This window comes from Mauremys mutica, chromosome 2, assembly GCF_020497125.1.
Source record: "Mauremys mutica isolate MM-2020 ecotype Southern chromosome 2, ASM2049712v1, whole genome shotgun sequence".
NCBI classification, from domain to species: Eukaryota; Metazoa; Chordata; order Testudines; family Geoemydidae; genus Mauremys; species Mauremys mutica.
Window position 1 is genome coordinate 239,496,170 of NC_059073.1, and position 18,293 is coordinate 239,514,462.

The following is an 18,293-nucleotide window of genomic DNA, read 5'->3' on the forward strand; positions in this document are numbered from 1 at the left end:
ATGTACATAGCCCAGAAGGGGAAGAATGCAACATCCTTATTTAGTGGTAAGTTGGTGATGTACATAATCAATATTTTACATATTACTAATTTGTTAAATACAGGGTGTGGGGTTTTTTTTCATTAATTGAGAAAAATCTCAAACATTGCTATCATTATTGACCCATCACTCTCATTAATCAAGACTACAGGTTGTTGATTAGAGACCTGGTACATGCCCTTGGGGTCAAGGGAAACTTTCCATTGACTTCGATGGACACTATATCAGGTTCTTAGAATGGTGCTCTGGAAACCTACTTTCCATGCTTAGTTCACCCAGATCAGTCAGGTTTCCTAAAGAATAAACAGCATAAGCCAGCATCTCTGTTCTGATATAAAAGCTGATTCACTGGATGCTCTAGTTGTAGCTTTCTTCATGGGGAAAAATAATCTGAGTACATTCAGAAGTATCTCTTTCAAATGCTGGAGAAATTTAGTTTTGGGGAGCAAATCAGAGTGTGAACACAGTTACTGTAAGAGGATTAATGGTATTAATATTGCCTACATAAGAAGAACATAAGAATGGCCATACTGGGTCAGATCAGCAGTCCATCTAGCCCAGTATCCTGTCTTCTGACAGGAACCTATGCCAGGTGCTTCAAAGAGAATGAATAGAACAGGGCTATTATCAGGTGATCCATCCCATTGTCCAGTCCGAGCATCTGGCAGCCAGAGGCTAGGGACACCCAGAGGATGGGGTTGGGTCCCTGACCATCTTTGGTAATAGCCATTGGTGGACTTAACCTCCATGAACTTATGTACTTCTTTTTTTGAACCCAGTTATACTTTTAATCGTGTGCACTTGGAAAAGTTTCATTTGGCCAGGAAAGCCCCCTCTTCTGCTTCAGTTACTTCTGCCAATAGAATTACTATGTATTACAGTTCCTCTTATTCTAGAATCCAAGGAAATTATTCTAACAAGCATCTTCAAAAAATATGGCTATGTCCAGATCATTGGGCATTTGTCAATCCCAAATCTGGTTAAGATCATCAACCAATTTGCCTGGTACCAAAGTCAGGCTTACCATCCTGTAATTGCTGGGATCACCTCTAGATCCCTTTTAAAAACTTTTTAAGCATCACAATTTTATATTTGAGTTCCTTCAGAACTCTAGGGTGAATACCATCTGGTCCTAGTGACTTATTATTGTTTAATTTATCTATTTGTTCCAAAACCACCTCTCACGACACTCAAATGTGGGACTGTTTACTCAGATATGTCATCTAAAAAGAATGGCTCAGGTGTGGAAATTCCTCACATCCTCTGCCAATGGCCAGTGGCCCCAAAGATTGTTTAGCAGGCTTCCTGCTTCTGAAGTACTTAAAAAATATTGCATCCGACGAAGTGGGTATTCACCCACGAAAGCTCATGCTCCAAAATGTCTGTTAGTCTATAAGGTGCCACAGGATTCTTTGCTGCTTTTACAGATCCAGACTAACACGGCTACCCCTCTCATACTTAAAAAATATTGCTGTTACTTTTGGAGTCTTTCGATAGTTGCTCTTCAAATTCTTTTATGGCCTGCCTAGCTATGCTATATGTTTAATCAGAAAGACCCATTTCTCCTTTGCAAGTGAGTGTCTGGAGCTTCCGTAAAGCTCATTTTAATATATTTTCTCCATTCACCAGAAATCTTTAAATACTTTATCAAATTTGTTGAAGATGTTTTCCAATATCTAACGAGGAATCATTCAGGAAAACTAATTTATTTTAGGGTTTATAATTTAAACAGAAATATTACCCCAGAGGAAAGGCTGCATTGCTTTCCTTATATCTAATTCATGTTGGATTGACTTTAGCAGTTGACTGAAATATTTACTCAACATTGGGGTTACATCAGTGTCAGACTGATGTAATAAGAGACCATAGAACTTGGCAGCATTGCTTTTGATTTGCATAAGTGTGAGAGGAGAGATGGGACCCACGTGCCCAGTTCTAGTTGTTCCATTAAGAAGTTTACAGTTGCAGTACAGGGATGTCAGGTTAAATATATTCACCAGACTGCTATGAGTTCAGTCAACTAGCAAATTTCCAAAGCTACTGGTGTGTGTACTTTGTTTCTGGCGTTTGTTTACCTTGTAGCTTTGGATTGCCATTTCATCCGATTTGACATAAGCCATTTAGTTTTGATGAAAGCTTTGATCACTGATGGAAGAAAAAAAGCTTTCAGTTATCCGATTTAGAGAATGACGTGGCAATAAAGAGAGTGTGTGTATGTGTGCGCGCGCACAAATGCTAGAGGGAGATAGCTCTTATTCCCTATACTGGTTTTTTCAATCCCAGTTCAGTGTGGTTTGGAAAAAGAATTTAAGCTGATAATGCTCAGGATATCATCTCTGGCACATATGAAGGCCTCAGAACCATAGAATCTGTATTAGGGACAATTAAATATTTCCATTCTGGAAGATTTTAGAAGGTCTAATGCTGTGAAAGAAATATGATGGTAGTAAAATGTCAAACTTTCCTATAAATGATAAGTACATATGACTATGGTAACGTAAGGAGAGATGACTTAATTCAGTAAGGATCCTCTTAATAATGGGATCTTCCAAAGAAACAGATGGAAAGTGCCTTATGTTTGGATTCCATTACTGGTTGGCAGCAGGTAGAAAACACTGCGACATGACGTTTTGCTCTTTTCCCTCACAGCACTCTGCTCTCTTGGACATGTTTCCTTTGAAGCTCACTGCTAACTCACAGTCAGTCAGCCAGCCAGCCAGCCAAACAACAGCTGATACAGTATACCTTAAATCACGTTGCACAGCCAATTGCTGAGGGGTTGCAGAGATCTGGTTTTTGCATAAGCAGACCATGTAATGTGCTTGTACTATCTTGATGCATTATAAACACCGAGCAGTAAACCAGAAAGGAAAGTGGGCATTAGTTTTCTCAAACTCTTAACTTGACATTTCACTTAAGAGCGAGAGCTAAAATTTTCCCATCAAGACCAGAGCCACACATAAGTGAAGAAGCAGTGGTCTCACACAGCACATTGCAGGTTATTTTAAGATGTCTGAGAAGCTTAACTTTAGAAAGTAGCTGCAGAGCATATGCAAGAAAGAAGCTCTTTTCCCGCAATGGATTTAAAACTTTGTCACAGTGATGTCATGGCAATAATTTAGCAGAACCATAGTTACCTAGGACTTCACAGCTCTGTCATTCCATGTCAGGCCATCACCACTCAATATTTCACAGTGACACTGGGGAATTGAATTCAGATCCTCTCTCTCCAAAAGTAGAGGTTCTTACCACTTCAGCTGAAGGACAATCTCCTTTAGCTGTACCAGAATTAGGGTTATGACATCCAGTTGAGCTGTTCTGATTCATTGGGGGAGAGGGGAGCTATAAGATGCACATACTCACAGGTATATATGGTCTCATTCCAGCAGAGGAGCTCCCAGCACTACCTATCCTATGTAAAAGATTAATTTTACTAGTAAGGCTTAAACATATGAACAGATATAGATATTTTGTGCACTACTTAAATCATGGCATTAATGTCTGAGTTGGAGACTTTATGCTGGTTTTCAGGATGTTGACTCAGGGCATATCCATTATCTGAAGAGCTGAACAGCAGGAGAATGATAAGAGGAAAAACTGCCTCTGTGTCCTGATTTCTCAGCATAAGCCCTACTCAAATCTTTATGGGTAATTGTAAACTTTAAGTAGTGTCTATTTTCTACTCACAAATCTTTCCTCCAAAACCTGACTTCTCCTTTCCCTCTATCTGACCACAGCTATTTCCCTCCTTGCTTCTTACTGACTCTGGAAACAAAGGCCATTAATTCTTTTCCTTTGTGACAACATAGCGATCAGCTGCCACACCTATGCACTGACTGATTAAAGTGTTTTCAGGGCTGAAGTTGCATTCCATCCAGCTGCTATTGATGAACACAATATTTTACTAGGTGAGTCTAAGGATTTTATGGGAGAAGGAATAAGTGAATTGTCAAAGGAAATCCTGGTGTTGGTTTCCACTATTTCCTTCCATTGTTCAATCTTCCATATGCTGAAGTAATCCCCACTGAGCAGGGGATCCCACATCTACATTTGTGCATAGTTGACAGTTAAATCATTCTGCCGCCTTATTGGAACAGATGAAATGTACAGTGGTATTTTAGACATTTTTCTAAACAGACAGAAAACTCTACTCTTTGCCCCTGCCATAGCGCCCTCCCTTATAAATAGAATTTAATAGAAACACTGAACCTTGCATTATTTTTTGACCAATCATGTAGAATTTGATAGGAAATGTTGACCAAAAAATCCTGTAAGAATATCCTCTTCCTCCATTAATCATAGAATTAGAACCTTATTAATTTTCTATAGAATGCTGTTGATTCCATTCCTATTAATTTTATAGGAGTTTCTATAAGGCCATCTACCAGCACTGGAACATTCATGGAAGTATTGTCCCTGATGGCAATACTTCTGAGAACAGGATCCGATTTGTTTTCACACAGTACCTTTCATATTCAAGGTTTTAAATCTCATTACAAATGGATATTGATAATGCAGTCATTATATAGGGAAACAGATGTCCTTACTCGCTCTTCTCACATGGACTTCAGAGTATGTTTTATTGAATGAATGTTGATCAGGACAATCAAGAGTGATTTGCAGCTCTCTTTGGAAGTTGCCATGGTATGATTTGGTGACTCTCCAGTTAAACAAGCAGAAAGGACACAGATTTAGTCTGCTAGCCAAAGGCCCAAGGGTGAAATGTTGTTGTGGTTGGCTACTGCTATTGGTTAATAACCTACAGTGGCAGTCATAGAATCACAGAAGATTAGGGTTGGAAGAGACCTCAGGAGATCATCTAGTCCAACCCCCTGTTCAAAGAAGGACCAACCCCAACTAAATCATCCCTGCCAGGCTTTAAAAATCTCTAAGGACGGAGATTCCACCACCTCCGTAGGTAACTCATTCCAGTGCTTCACCACCCTCCTAGTGTTTCCTAATATCCAACCTAGAACTCCCCCACTGCAACTTGAGAACTTCTTGTTCTGTCATCTGCCACCATTGAGAACAGCCTAGCTCCATCCTCTTTGGACTCTCCCTTCAGGTAGTTGAACTCAACCATCTCATGGTCACTGCTGTCCAGGTTGCTACCCACTTCTACTTCCCCTACCAATTCTTCCCTGTCAGTAGAGAGGCAGCAAGCAAACACCAGGCCTAGCACTAAGAAAACACTATAGGCGAGTTTGCCATGCAACGGGCCAACGCCCAGTGGAGAATTCCCCTGTTGAAAGGGAACTCCCTGCTGCTACAAGGATGCTGGCTGTGGGCTCCACATCTGTTCCATACTCTGTGCAGTGGTGGGAATGAGGAAAGGGTGTGATGAAGGCCCACTCCACTCCATCTATCCACAACTGCTGTAGGGTCCGTTAAGGACCCTATGTTGATAGCAGAACTTAGAACTGCCTGGAAGCAGTTGTAAGTATGATAAGCACTGGGACTGGTCCTGAGACTCAGGGAACTGGGAGCAGTTCACTGACGTCCCTGCCTTCTCCTGGCCAAAAAGCGTTCTGGATCACAGTTTTGGACCAGATTGTGCTTGGCCCACATGTAAGAGGGTGCAAGGAGTTTTCCCTTCCATTTGTGTCCTCCTCATAGGGCCTGCCTCACTTCCTGACCCCAAGGTCTCCTGGACAAACTCAGGGACTATTAGTGCTAGAGGGCCAAAGGCCACCCAAAAAGATGGAGAGGGGCCAGGTGGAGATACAGAGAGGAGAACATGATACCTCCTCCTAAGATCACAGAAAGAAAATCTCTTGTGACTTAATAGCACAAATCTGGCATTTTATGTGGATGGAGTTGCTATACTTTGCATTTCAAGGTTGTTGGAAGACAGGAAAAATTTATCCACAGGATTACTTGCTATTGTTCTGTAGTTATGCACAGGGTCTCTTCTGAAATCTCATGATTGTCTCAGGTAGGTCTGGTTTCTGTGAATGGCAATTAGATACAGTCACTGTGCACTCTTGTCTGAACGCAACAGAGAAACTTAGAATGGTCAGCTTGTAAAGGATACATTAGGACACAGCTCCAGGAATCCAGAGAAAACTGCCTAGGCCCAAGGTGATCCGCTTTCACAATAAGGGGTAATAAGCACTTTACAAAGAAGGTCAGTATCATTACCCCTGTTTTACAGATGGGGAAACTGAGGCATGGGTGGGGGAAGTGACTTGTCCAAGGTCACCCAGCAGACCAGTGCCAAAATTAGGAATTGACCACACATCTGCCAAGCACTAGGTCATACTGTCTCACAATTAAATATCAACATTTGTCTGGAACAAGAATTTGGAAGGCAAACAAAGGGCATCTTCTAAAATCAGGGGCAAGTACAAACCCTGAAACCACTGACTATGTTGATTCCTGCCCCAGTGTTACCTTCACTATTATTAATGCAGGGTGAATTTCAAGCAGGCTTAGCTGTTTAGTTCACTGTGCATACGCAGCACCAAAATGGATCTGAGTTATCCTAGCCTTTGGAAGCTTGTGTGAATAAGCTTTCCCATGAGATTCCCAATACTCCTGCTCCAGGTTGGGTAGGGAATGTCATAAGCCAGGGGTAGGCAACCTATGGCACATGTGCCAAAGGCGGCACGCAAGATGATTTTCAGTGGCACTCACACTGGCCACCAGTCTGGGGGGGGCTCTGCATTTTAATTTAATTTTAAATGAAGCTTCTTAAACATTTTAAAAACCTTATTTACTTTACATACAACAATAGTTTAGTTATATATTATAGACTTATAGAAAGAGACCTTCTAAAAATGTTAAAATGTATTACTGGCACGCGAAACCTTAAATTAGAGTGAATAAATGAAGACTCGGCACACCACTTCTGAAAGGTTGTCGACCCCGGCCATAAGCAAAGCCTTTCTTGTAATCATATCAGCATTGTGATTCTCTCTGGAATCAAGCAGTGAACGGGATGTGAAAGTTAAAGAGAAAAAAGAACTTTTTCAAATTCGAAGGGTTAGGATCCATTTTGGTTTGAAGATTTGGCTGAAGGCTCTGGTTGGTTATTTTATTCAAACCAGTGATCCATCACTAGTTGTTATAGCATCATTTCCTCCCTGTGGAAATGTCCGTAAACTTCTCTCTGTGGTGTGGAAGTTTATTTTAGTTCAGATGTGCATTGAAACGTTTGTTTACCTGAAACTTGTCCAGCTATGTCCTGGTATGTAACTGTATACAATGCACTGTCTCTCTTGCTCTTAAAACTATGCTGAAAAACTCACCAGAACATGATCCTGTGATAATTTTGTGTAGTAGAAGCTGCTTAATTGGGACATGTAACCACACATTTTAATACTCCAATTCATGCAATGGAAGCCTGTTGTAACCTTGAACCAGGGTAATAGCACTTCTAATTGTAATTGACAACTAGGATAAATAGACAAAAAAATCCAGACAGAACAGTTTGAACAATTATGATCATCCTGTTAGAGTGACAGAACACACATGGAATTTTAGAGTTCTTTGATGTCTACCCAGTTAAAGGAGTTTTCTCAATTCATTATCCATGACCCATTCATTAACCTCAGTTGTAATTTTATTACTAGTGAAAACTAAGAAATCCTGGCTTCTTATTTCTGGTGAAAACTAAGAAATACTGATTTGTTGTTGTTGTTGTTGTTAAGCAGAACAAATGAATTTTTTTGAACATCAAAACCTTAGTTTGGGTTTGGACAAAGTTTTGAGTGAAGGTTTAGGTCGATTTTTAGTGTATCCAAAGAGGGTCACCCATTCTTTTCTTTTTTTTTAAGCTACATGGATAATTTGAGTGGCTCAATATAGAAATGTAAAGTATCCTTTAGCAAGATCTCCTGGATTCCTTCCAGGGTTTGTCTATGATGGGAAAATGCATTGTGTTAGAAAACAGGGTTAGTGCGTTAACATGACTGTTTGGCCCACCTAAGGGCAAAGTAATGTTTAACATTGTGCTAGTTGTAAAGTTTTTAATATTATGCAGTTTCCCAGCATAGAGAAGACATCAGTGGTGTTCGCACTTAACAATATTTTGCCCTGATGCTTCTTCAAAAAGAACTATTTAAAGAGAGTTATTGATAGTGTGATAAAAAGTTATTGATATAGTGAGTGGTGTAGCTCATTTAAGTTATCCACTGTATTTTTTATCTATTTTCACTTATTCTGATTCATTAACAATTGCATCTTGATACTGTGATACCATAGGTTCATGGGTACTGCAATAATCTATGCTCTGAGCCTCTACTTGATACTAATACTGCATGTCACCAGGCCTAAACTCGCACCTGTTTTCTCTGGGTGTTTTATACTGCATTATTTCTTTCTCAGAATCATGTCATACATATATCGTTGCTGAAGTGTGTATCTCAAACCACAGGTTCTCTAATATTTTTCCTTCCAGGCCTGCTGACAGCAGCTTAGATCACTTGTTAATTTCCACCTGAATATGGTCATGGAAATTCAAATAATTACATGCTTTGCACATTCTTCGTTTGGAAACAAAAAGGGTCAGGAAAGGTCACTGGAATCAGAGATGCATAGACAGTCACATAATGAAAAGGGGCATCACAATCTATATGGAAGGATAAATGGTATAATTGGTTCACTTGCACGGTGAGAAAACATTCAGCAATAAAATGGTATCTGGTATCTATATCTTTATTCTCTCCCTTCCCCCCCCCCCCGCCTTCCCCTCTCTCCTGTTTACAGAGCAGTTCATCAGAAAACAAACCATAATGGGGCTCTATGGCTATTACACTGAGGAATCTGTCAACACTATAGAGTATAAAGACTGATTTGGGTTTACTTCAAAATGTGTCATTTGCAATACTGCTACTGAATTTGGACCAAAGGATTGAGAGAGAGATGTGTAAAGTTAGGCACTGCCTGATCTTCAGAAGTCCTCAACCCCTGCTATTTCTATTGAGTTCAAGTGCTACTTGTGTGATTGTATGCCAGGATCTGGAACCTCCTGCTTCTTACAGACCTGAGGGCCAGTGTGAGTATGTGCATATTGAGGCATATACGAAGAGGGTAGAGGGAGGGTGGTGTGGGAAATCTTTTCTTTTTAACTTTTTGCCTTTTCATGGTGGTTGGTGGAATCCTGTGGGTGAGAGTGAATGGGTTGTAAAAAGAGGTGAAGAGCCTGTACATTTCAACAGTTGTGGTGCTGGCAGAGTAAAGGTATGTGTCTTAATGGGGAATATTGGGGCATTGCTGAAAGAAGGCAGGGTTAAGGTTGCCCAGGCAACCTTAACTGTGCATTTCTTGGTTTTCAGAAGTTTGTCTTGCTCAACTGATCATTCTGCGAGGAGACGACCTACTCCCAAGCAATCTTAATTCTGCATTTATGTAGGTATTTTTTGCCACTGAATTTTCTAGCTTTTTGAATAGGAAAAGACGTGTCGCTGGGAGAAGTTAGTAATCATTTAGGCAGTTGTACATATCATGTTCTGTAATTTGCATACCCAGCCAGCCTGCCTCCCTCCCACCCACCCACAGACATATCAGCTGGGCCGTACCAGCTCTGCTCCAGCCTGACCCATTCACTAAATTCCCTGTTCCAAGCTGACCCCCTCCCTACTACTGTACCCAGGCAGCACCCTCAACCCCCACCTCCCAGCAGGGAGCACATCTCTCGGAAGTCTTCACTCCCTGATATAAATGTTTTTATTGCTGTTACTTCCTCCCCCCGCCCCCTGCCTTATAATCCAACTCACATGCAGTGCTTGGAGCAAAGGACAACTCATAAACTTTAAGACCAGTGGGGACCATCATGATCATCTAATCTGACCTCCTGCACATCACAGGCCACAGAGCCTCACCCACCCACACCTATAATCTCTGTCTGAGTTACTGAAGTCCTTAAATCATGATTTAAAGACTTCAAGTTACAGAGAATCCACCATTTATTCTAGATCAAACCAGCAAGTGACCTGTGCCCCAGACTGCAGAGCAAGAAAACTCTCCCCCGCATTTCCGCAGGGTCTCTGCCAATCTGACCTGGGGGAAAATTCCTTCCTGAGCTCAAATATGATGATCGGTTCGATCCTGAGCCTTGGTGAGACCCACCATTCAGACACCTGCGAAATAATGGTATTGCTGGTTGTGTTTCGGAATGGTTGGAGGATGCGTTTGTGGCAGGACTAGTGAGAGAAATCACAGACAAGGTTTCTGTTCCAAAATACTGGCCGTTTTATGTTTGACAGAAATGGCAATTTTTTTTTTCAGGGCTTATAGCTCTACAACCCCTAGCTCAAATGACCCCAAATTTGGGTTACTAACCTTACCCTGCACTCTCTTGAGGCACACCGTATTTCAAGGAATCTGACTAAGCATGTCAATTTTAGAGGATTTTAAAAGTTCGGCCTTTTATAGTAAACACCACTTTACTATAGTGGTGCTGCCATGCATGGCCCTGTAAAACTGAAAAATCTACTTTGATGAAAAGCTACCTTAAGGCACATAAAAAGCTATCTCCCTTCATCCTAAGATTCGAACAATGTAGTGAAGTCACATTTCTTTTAAAAACATTATTAGATTTACATTGGGCACTTATTATTAATTAAAATGTCCACTTTGGCGCAAAGTATTTCTTGACACAGAAAAAAAATGTGCTTAAAGGCTGAAGTAACAGGTTTTAATGTGAAATGATTAATTGTTTAAAAGCAGCCAAGAGGTCGCTTGTGGACTGTAGTAGTAATTTTACCATTTTCCATTGCATATTGAGTGACACATGCCATACAATACAATATTTTATGGATATTTTGGTGCCTGGCTTCTTCCTGAGCCAGAATGGTGTTAACCCTTCCAAGTTCAGTTTGGAAAGGGTTGTGAATTTTTGCAGAAGATCTGTTTCCTGAAGTGATTGTATGCTTTGTAGTTAAAAAGAATGGACCCAACTTCCCCAGCGCCTGTGTGAACTCTCAAATTGTGTCAGGGTTCTCTGGTTTACCAGAACCAGAAATAGGACTAAGCCTTATCTGAGATGCCCAAAGCAGAGCTCTGATCTCAGGGAAACAAATTTCCCTTTATAAAACTTGCTCATTAGGATATGAGCAAAAATATAAAACAATGAGAGAATTCATATTAACAGGAAATTGCAGTAGGCCATAATGGTATAAAGCTTAACTTTGGTACCCAGAAAGTTAATGGAATAAACAAACAATCAATCAATTTGTAGGCACCTAAAAGATAATGAGGTGATAAGTAACAGTCAACATGGGTTTGTCAAGCACAAGTCATGCCAAACCAACCTAACAGCCTTCTGTGACAGGGTAACAAGCCTTGTTGATGGGGGGAAGCAACTGATGTGATATATCTCGACTTTAGTAAGGCTTTTGATACTATCTCACAGGACCTTTTCTTAAACTAGGGAAATATAGCTAGATGCAGTGGTGCTGGAACAGTTTTTTGGAGTGGGGGTGCTGAGCTGCACCCCTCTTACCCCTGTCTGTACCCATCACCGCCCCCTAAAATTGGGGCTGGGAGCAGGGCTATGGCTCCAGAGGAGGGGGATGTGGCAGGGGTAAGGCGGCGGACGCTGGGATCACAGCTAGGGATGGGTGCAGATCGTGGGTGTGGGGCGGATGGCTGCAGGGCTGGCAGCCGGGCATAACCCCAGGCTGGCGGCCAGGACCCTGCATGCGGGGCTGGAGGGGAGGGTGGTGGCTGGGACCCTGGGGCCGGCAGCCGAGTCACTGGACGTGGGGCCAGCAGCCGGACAGTACCCTAGGACAGGCAGCGTAGAGTTGGCCTCAGCTCCACTCCGCCCTCAGCCCAGCTCTGTCCTCATTCCCACTCCACACCCAGGCCAACTCCGCCTCTAGCCCCAGCTCCTCTCCAATCCCTGGTTCTGCCCCAAAATGTTTCACTTTTGCCAATTTTTTTAGTGGAGACCTGAGGAAAGGGCTATCTACACTAGTTAGGCAGAAGGGCTGGTGGAAGATCCCAGGAGTAGAAAAGGCCAGGCAGGAAGCCTGGCTTTGAGAGGACTGTGAAACCCAGTTGGAAGTTTTGTGGTGAGTAGAGTAGAACGGTTCTGTTTTGTTAAATATCCTGTTCTTGGAGTCTGGTCTGTTATTGAAACAGGTGAGGTTACATGCATTTTGGGGGAGCTGAGGCTGCAGTCATGACCAGATGACCCTGTAATAGTGCAATTTAGAGATTATAGATCAAATTGCATTCTCAGTTAAACCGGTGTAGGGGAGAGTTATTCTGGGTTGTTACTGGAGCAATTTAGAGCAGAATCAGGCAAAGGAGGTGACTTCATTAGTCTGTTTTTGGCAAAAATTTCCCACTGTTGCTAACTTCTGAGTCCAGGTGGCTGCCAGAATTTTAAGGAGGTCTATATAATGTGGTTTGTAGGGCTTTGTTCTACACTACTGCTCCAATAGCTGCTATTGCTAGTGAAGCTGAAGTGGTGGTTTCTGATGAAAGTGTTTTGCCATAAAACCCTACTATAGAGACGGCTGATGTGCTAAAATGTCTGCCACATACAGATAATTTAGAATGATACCAATCACCCAGTGAGTTATTTTTTTGCATCCAAAAAGAAAATGTGGGTAATGCTGATATGTGAATATGTGGGGAACATAATCGGAAATCAGGTTTCAGAGTGGTAGCCGTGTTAGTCTGTGTCAGCAAAAATAATGCAGAGTACTTGTGGCACCTTAGAGACTAACAAATTTATTTGCGCATAAGCTTTCGTGGGCTAAAGCCCACTTCATCAGTTGCATGCAGTGGAAAATACAGTAGGAAGACATATGTATATGTATATACATACACATACACACACACACACAGAGAACGTGGAAAAATGGGGGTTGCCATACAAACTCTAATGAGCCTAATCGATTAAGGTGGGCTATTATCAGCAGGAGAAAAAAAAACATTTGTAGTGATAATCAGGATGGCCCATTTCAAACAGTTGACAAGAAGGTGTGAGTAACAGTAGGGGGGAAATTAACATGGGGAAATAGTTTTTACTTTGTGTAATGACTCATCCACTGCCAGTCTTTATTCAAGCCTAATTTAATGGTGTCCAGTTTGCAAATTAATTCCAGTTCTGCAGTTTCTTGTTGGAATCTGTTTTTGAAGTTTTTTTGTTGACTCAGAAATATAATGTTCCCATTAAAATAATCACTGCTGTTCCAAAGGTGGATAAAAAGCCTTTATTTCCTTGTTCATTTTAAATGAACAAATACTACAGTTAGAAAAAATGATTAAGATATTATGTTAACAAACTTGATTTTTGCCAATAAATTTAATTACTTTGGTAGTGATTTCCTGAACATAGTCTGTTTAAAAATTCAGACTTTTTTGGCATAGGATTTTTTCATGTTTAATTAGACTGTTTGCTTCCTGCTAAAATAGATGGTCTGATTTTACAAGCCCTACTCACAGTGAGACGTATTTACACAACAAGCTCCATAAGACTAATTGCATGAGTAAACACTCAAGTTGAACTACTTACACACTCCCCTCCCACTGCTGAGCCTCCACCTAACTGAAGGCCAGAAATCTACTACTTTGACCTATTCTACCTCATCTACATGGAGTATTTCCTCCAACATGCAACATTTTTGGCTTGTGAACCACCAATCAAGCATGTTTTGTCCACAGCTTTGGCTCTATTATCCACCATCTCCTATAGGCTAAGATATCACCATTTTGTATCTTGCCTCTGATATACAGGCTAAACTAGAGACTTAGCTTTTCTTCCAATGCAGAGATCTGATATGGATCATTTATGCTTGTGTAACATGTATGTCTTTTGTATTCAGAAGAATTAGACAGAAGCTAATCTTACAGCTTGTATATTGCAGGTATCTTTCTATGAAAGGTTTCTCTGTGTAATCTGAACATAGAAGGATTAAACCTAACACAGTTTTGATGAAGAGATAAACATTTTTAAGACTGGGATCAAAGCAGTTAACTAACATCTGTTAGGAAAGCTGACCTGTAAGAAAGACATTTTCTTTAATCTCTTTAATACAAAGTATAACACACAGGCATTTTCTCAGGCACTGTAGGCTGCATGTTCTTTTTGTTATTTACAGAGTGAAAAAATATCAGATGGAGAGCAGACAGAAAAGGCATGATAAGTGTGAAGTTTAACCCCCTTTGGTAAGTATCAGGGGGAAAGCCACTGGAATACAGGGTAGTTGTGCAAATAAGAATTCCTCCCACTAGTCTTTCCAAGGATTTTTCAGAAAACAATGGCAGTTCTGTACAGTTGTACTGTGCATATATCTGAGTACTGCATACTGGCTTTCAAGACTCTTTTCAGACAAAGCCTTATTGTTTTATTAAAATATTTCAAAAGCCCTTATTGTGAGACTAACAAATCTCTTTCTTCTCCAGAGCCCAACAGTGTTCAGGGTACGACTGGGAATGCATATTCTTGTCAATGTTAACTAAAGAATAATTTCCCTGTAGCGTGTGCTAAAAATCCATTTGATTTTAATGTCTCCTCCTCAAACTCCAAATGACCTGTGTTGTCTTGTGTCAAAATAAAAGTGGACACTGACTCTCTGTTCTGGCCAAGCCATACTCAGTCTACAAATGGTGGGGAAGTAGAGACAAAAGTAGCTTTAAGGCACTTTTTCACTCTCACTGTTTTCAGTGAACAGGGTGGAGCAGCCTTAGGGTGGCTCTAATTCACACTCAGCTATAATGACTCTAGAAATGGTTGTGGCACCCCTAAGCAGAGGTGCTGGAACTAAGGGTGCTGGGGGTGCTATCGCCCTTCCAGGCTTGAAGGGGTTTCCAGTATATACAGGGTTTCCAGTTTGGTTCAATGGCTCTCAGCATCCCTACTGTACAAATTGTTCCAGCACCCCAGGCCTTGAGTGACTGTAGCAGAGTGACACATACTGTCTTCCAACCATGATCCTGTTAGTCTTCTGTGCTTGGGACTGTGAGAAGGGTGGCATAAAGCTATTACACCAGGTCTCTGTCATGGGATTCCACCCATTTTATGCTGCCAGAGTGAGATAAAGGGGCTGCAGCATAACAGAGTTGGGACCAGTAATCTCCAGGCTACAGTCCTTTTTGTATAGATTTGTCATGTCACCAGTCTACAGTTTAAATCAGTGAGATTATTTACATGCAGCTTTTCAAATTTATATTTCTGTATGTTAGTTTAAGTTAGTTATTACTTGTGAGCTGGACAACCACATACAGTATGAATGCACCAAGTATAGGACTTCAGGCAAAATTTGAGCTATCACCATCAATTTTGCTCAATTTCCTGACAGTCAGGGTTAAAAGCCTGTGTGCATGGGCAAGCGTGGTTTATTCATATGCACAATTAGTTTGCACAGATTTAGAGGCCAGACTGAGAATGGCAAAAAATGTTGCCTTATATTGATTATTGCCACACAATAACTAGCTGTGGCCCCGATCCAAAGGCATTTGACTTTAATGGGCTTTGGATCTGGCTTTGTGTGACTAAACCAGGGATCTGGGCACAGTAAGTAGAATGTAAGTATTTTTTATGTTATTGAGGCAGATCAGCAAATTCTTGAAGATAGTCCACAATATTTTCCAGAAAATAGACGGGCAAGGAGCTCAGACAGTTTCACTATATTTAAGACAGATTATGTTTTCTTTAAGAAAATTATTTCTATTCATGCTTTAACTATTTTCCAGTGTTTTCTGATTGTTTCCAATTCTGTTAATATCTGGAGCCATATCATTTTTTGTTGTTGTACAAAAATAAAGTTTATTGTGGAATGGAAAAACCATTCTACTAAAGGTAACATAATTTTTACTCTTTACTTTCAAGTAGAAAAAATAAATTAATCAAACTAGATAAAACCTATTAGTAACCCACATTGCATTTTTTAGCATAAAGTTTAAACAAAAAGATATAGCAAATCATGACAAAGGACAGAAAACAAAGTGGATCTAGGATAAATATTCAAAACAAAATGAATGGTTTTGCCTTTTCTCCTAAAAGGAACATAAACATAAATCAGGATTGTTCTTCTGAAAAACCACAAAGCCAATGCAAGCACTTTCCAAAACAACCTTTGGGGTGAAGAGCCCAAAATAAACAAAGATTGCCCTCAAAAGGAGTTTCTGGACCATCTATGCATTTTCCATTTCTCTTCAAAATGACAGCTGAGAATAACTTCCAAGAGCCATGGGTACACACAACATATCAGAACAGGAATGGTGCTGTGTATCCTATCCAAATGTGACTATCTGAGCTCTCTAGGTTCATCACTATACGGCAAATGTTCATAATCTAAAGCTGGACACATCTCAATGTGGCTTAGTTACTGCCAACGTAAAACTCTCTGTCCTACCATTACAATGAACATATGAGAGGCCACTTGAGAGAAACACATTGCCCTTAATCTACCTGATTGTTAATTGTCACGGGGCAAAAGTGAAGATCAATTCAAATCTAACATTCTTGGTTTTGTAAATTGTACCCATGTGAACATTAGTTATCTTTCCTTTGTATACCAAACATTAGTGTCTAATCATTTAAACTAAGAGTCTTCCTCAAAATGCTTTCAGTTACACGTCTTAGTCACAGAGCTCCCCCAATTTCCTCTCCTCAAGCCCATGAAGGCAGGAGAGGGGGATCTTAATCTTAATCTTAATAGGGGCCAAGAGTTTTTCTTTTCCCTTCTGGCTGGGCAGGAAGGGGACATTGTGGTATCTTGAAGATGTTTAATAAAACACTGCAGCTTTGTTTTTTGTGTTCTAGTCACACACATCCCCACCACAAGTGAATCCCATTAGTGCAGCCTCATAGGAATCCCAGGCTTCTGTACAGTATATCCAGATGGACTTGAGGCCTCTTACATTCAATACTTGTATTTTGCTCTCTAAAGGGAAACAAAGTCTTTTCCCAAAATTTAAACCATCATTTAACATTCCCCGTAGCCCAAATAGCATAACTGGCATGGTTTTCAAAAGCAAATCATCTTTAACAAGCAAATGAAACTTCCTCTGGATTAGATCTGTGTAAATGTAGTAAAAAAATTTTTTTTCCATGGCATTTTTACAAAGACTCGCCACGTTTGGGGGTAATTTTGCAACTGTGAAAAATGTAATAGTAGTGGTAGTAATAAATTGTATCCATTTATTTTGATTTCAGTCTAAAAGAAGCTCCTCTCCAAAGAGCACTGCCTCATCAAAGAGCACCCTTAACTTTCATTTTCAAATACAGTAACACAAGAATTCCATACATAACACCAGATAAAAACTCAGCCCTCTTTTTCCCTCCATCCCATGTATTGTTGCATCCAAATTAAGGGACCACTGCCCTTCCCCACCAGACAGCAATCTCCCCCTCTCCTTCAATGCCCACTCAAACAGATGGGCTTTGCAGCCTATGTGGAAGGTCAACAAATTGAGATTTGTTGGGAAGAACCTTCCAAAGAATTATGGCCCTTTGGGAGAAAGCTCTGCCAGCAGCCCCTTGCCTTATACCCCTATAAGAAATAATCATTATTTTGGTGTACTGGATTTTTCATAGGGAAGGGGAAGAGAGCCTGGCGTGAGGTACAGATGAGCTGTATTCTTTGATTACTGAGGATTGTAGAAATTTATTCATACTTTGTCTGTATCCTTCTGCCCACCCAATCCATGCCATCATAGAGCTCAGTCCTGCAAACATGGACTTCCACTAATGCAATGAGAGTGAGTTTGTTCCCAGCCTAATTTTTCAAAATTGGTTACAGGCGAGGCAGTGCGGTCTAACAGACAGGGCACTGGATTGGTCATCAAGTGACTTCAGTGCTATTCCTGGCTCTCTCACTGACCAGCCGTGTGACTTCAGGCAAGTAACTTACTTCTCTATTTCCTCTCCCAGCCTTTGTCTATCTTGTCTATTTAGATCGTAAGTTTGTTGGGGCAGGGATCATCTATGTCACTGCACTCTGTGTCTGTACCATGCCTAGCACACTGAGGCTTCAATCTCATTTGGGACTTCGAGGTGCTGGTGTAATCAGTGGTTGATTATCCAGTGGGCCCACGGGGCCCATGCCAAGGGCCCCCCGAAAATGGGCACCCCAGCAGAAATCCACCATGGGGCAGCATAAGCCTGGAGCCCTGGCAGAAGCCATTGGGTGGCCCAGTGCCCCAACCTTGGTCCCCAGCAGCAGTGCCAGGTGGGTGGGGAAAACCCCAGCACCTGAACCATGGCCCCGGCAGCAAAGTCAGGGCTGGAGGAGCTCTCACTCCCCACTGCGGGGCCGTGGCTGTGGGGGACAGAGCTTCTCCGGTCCTAG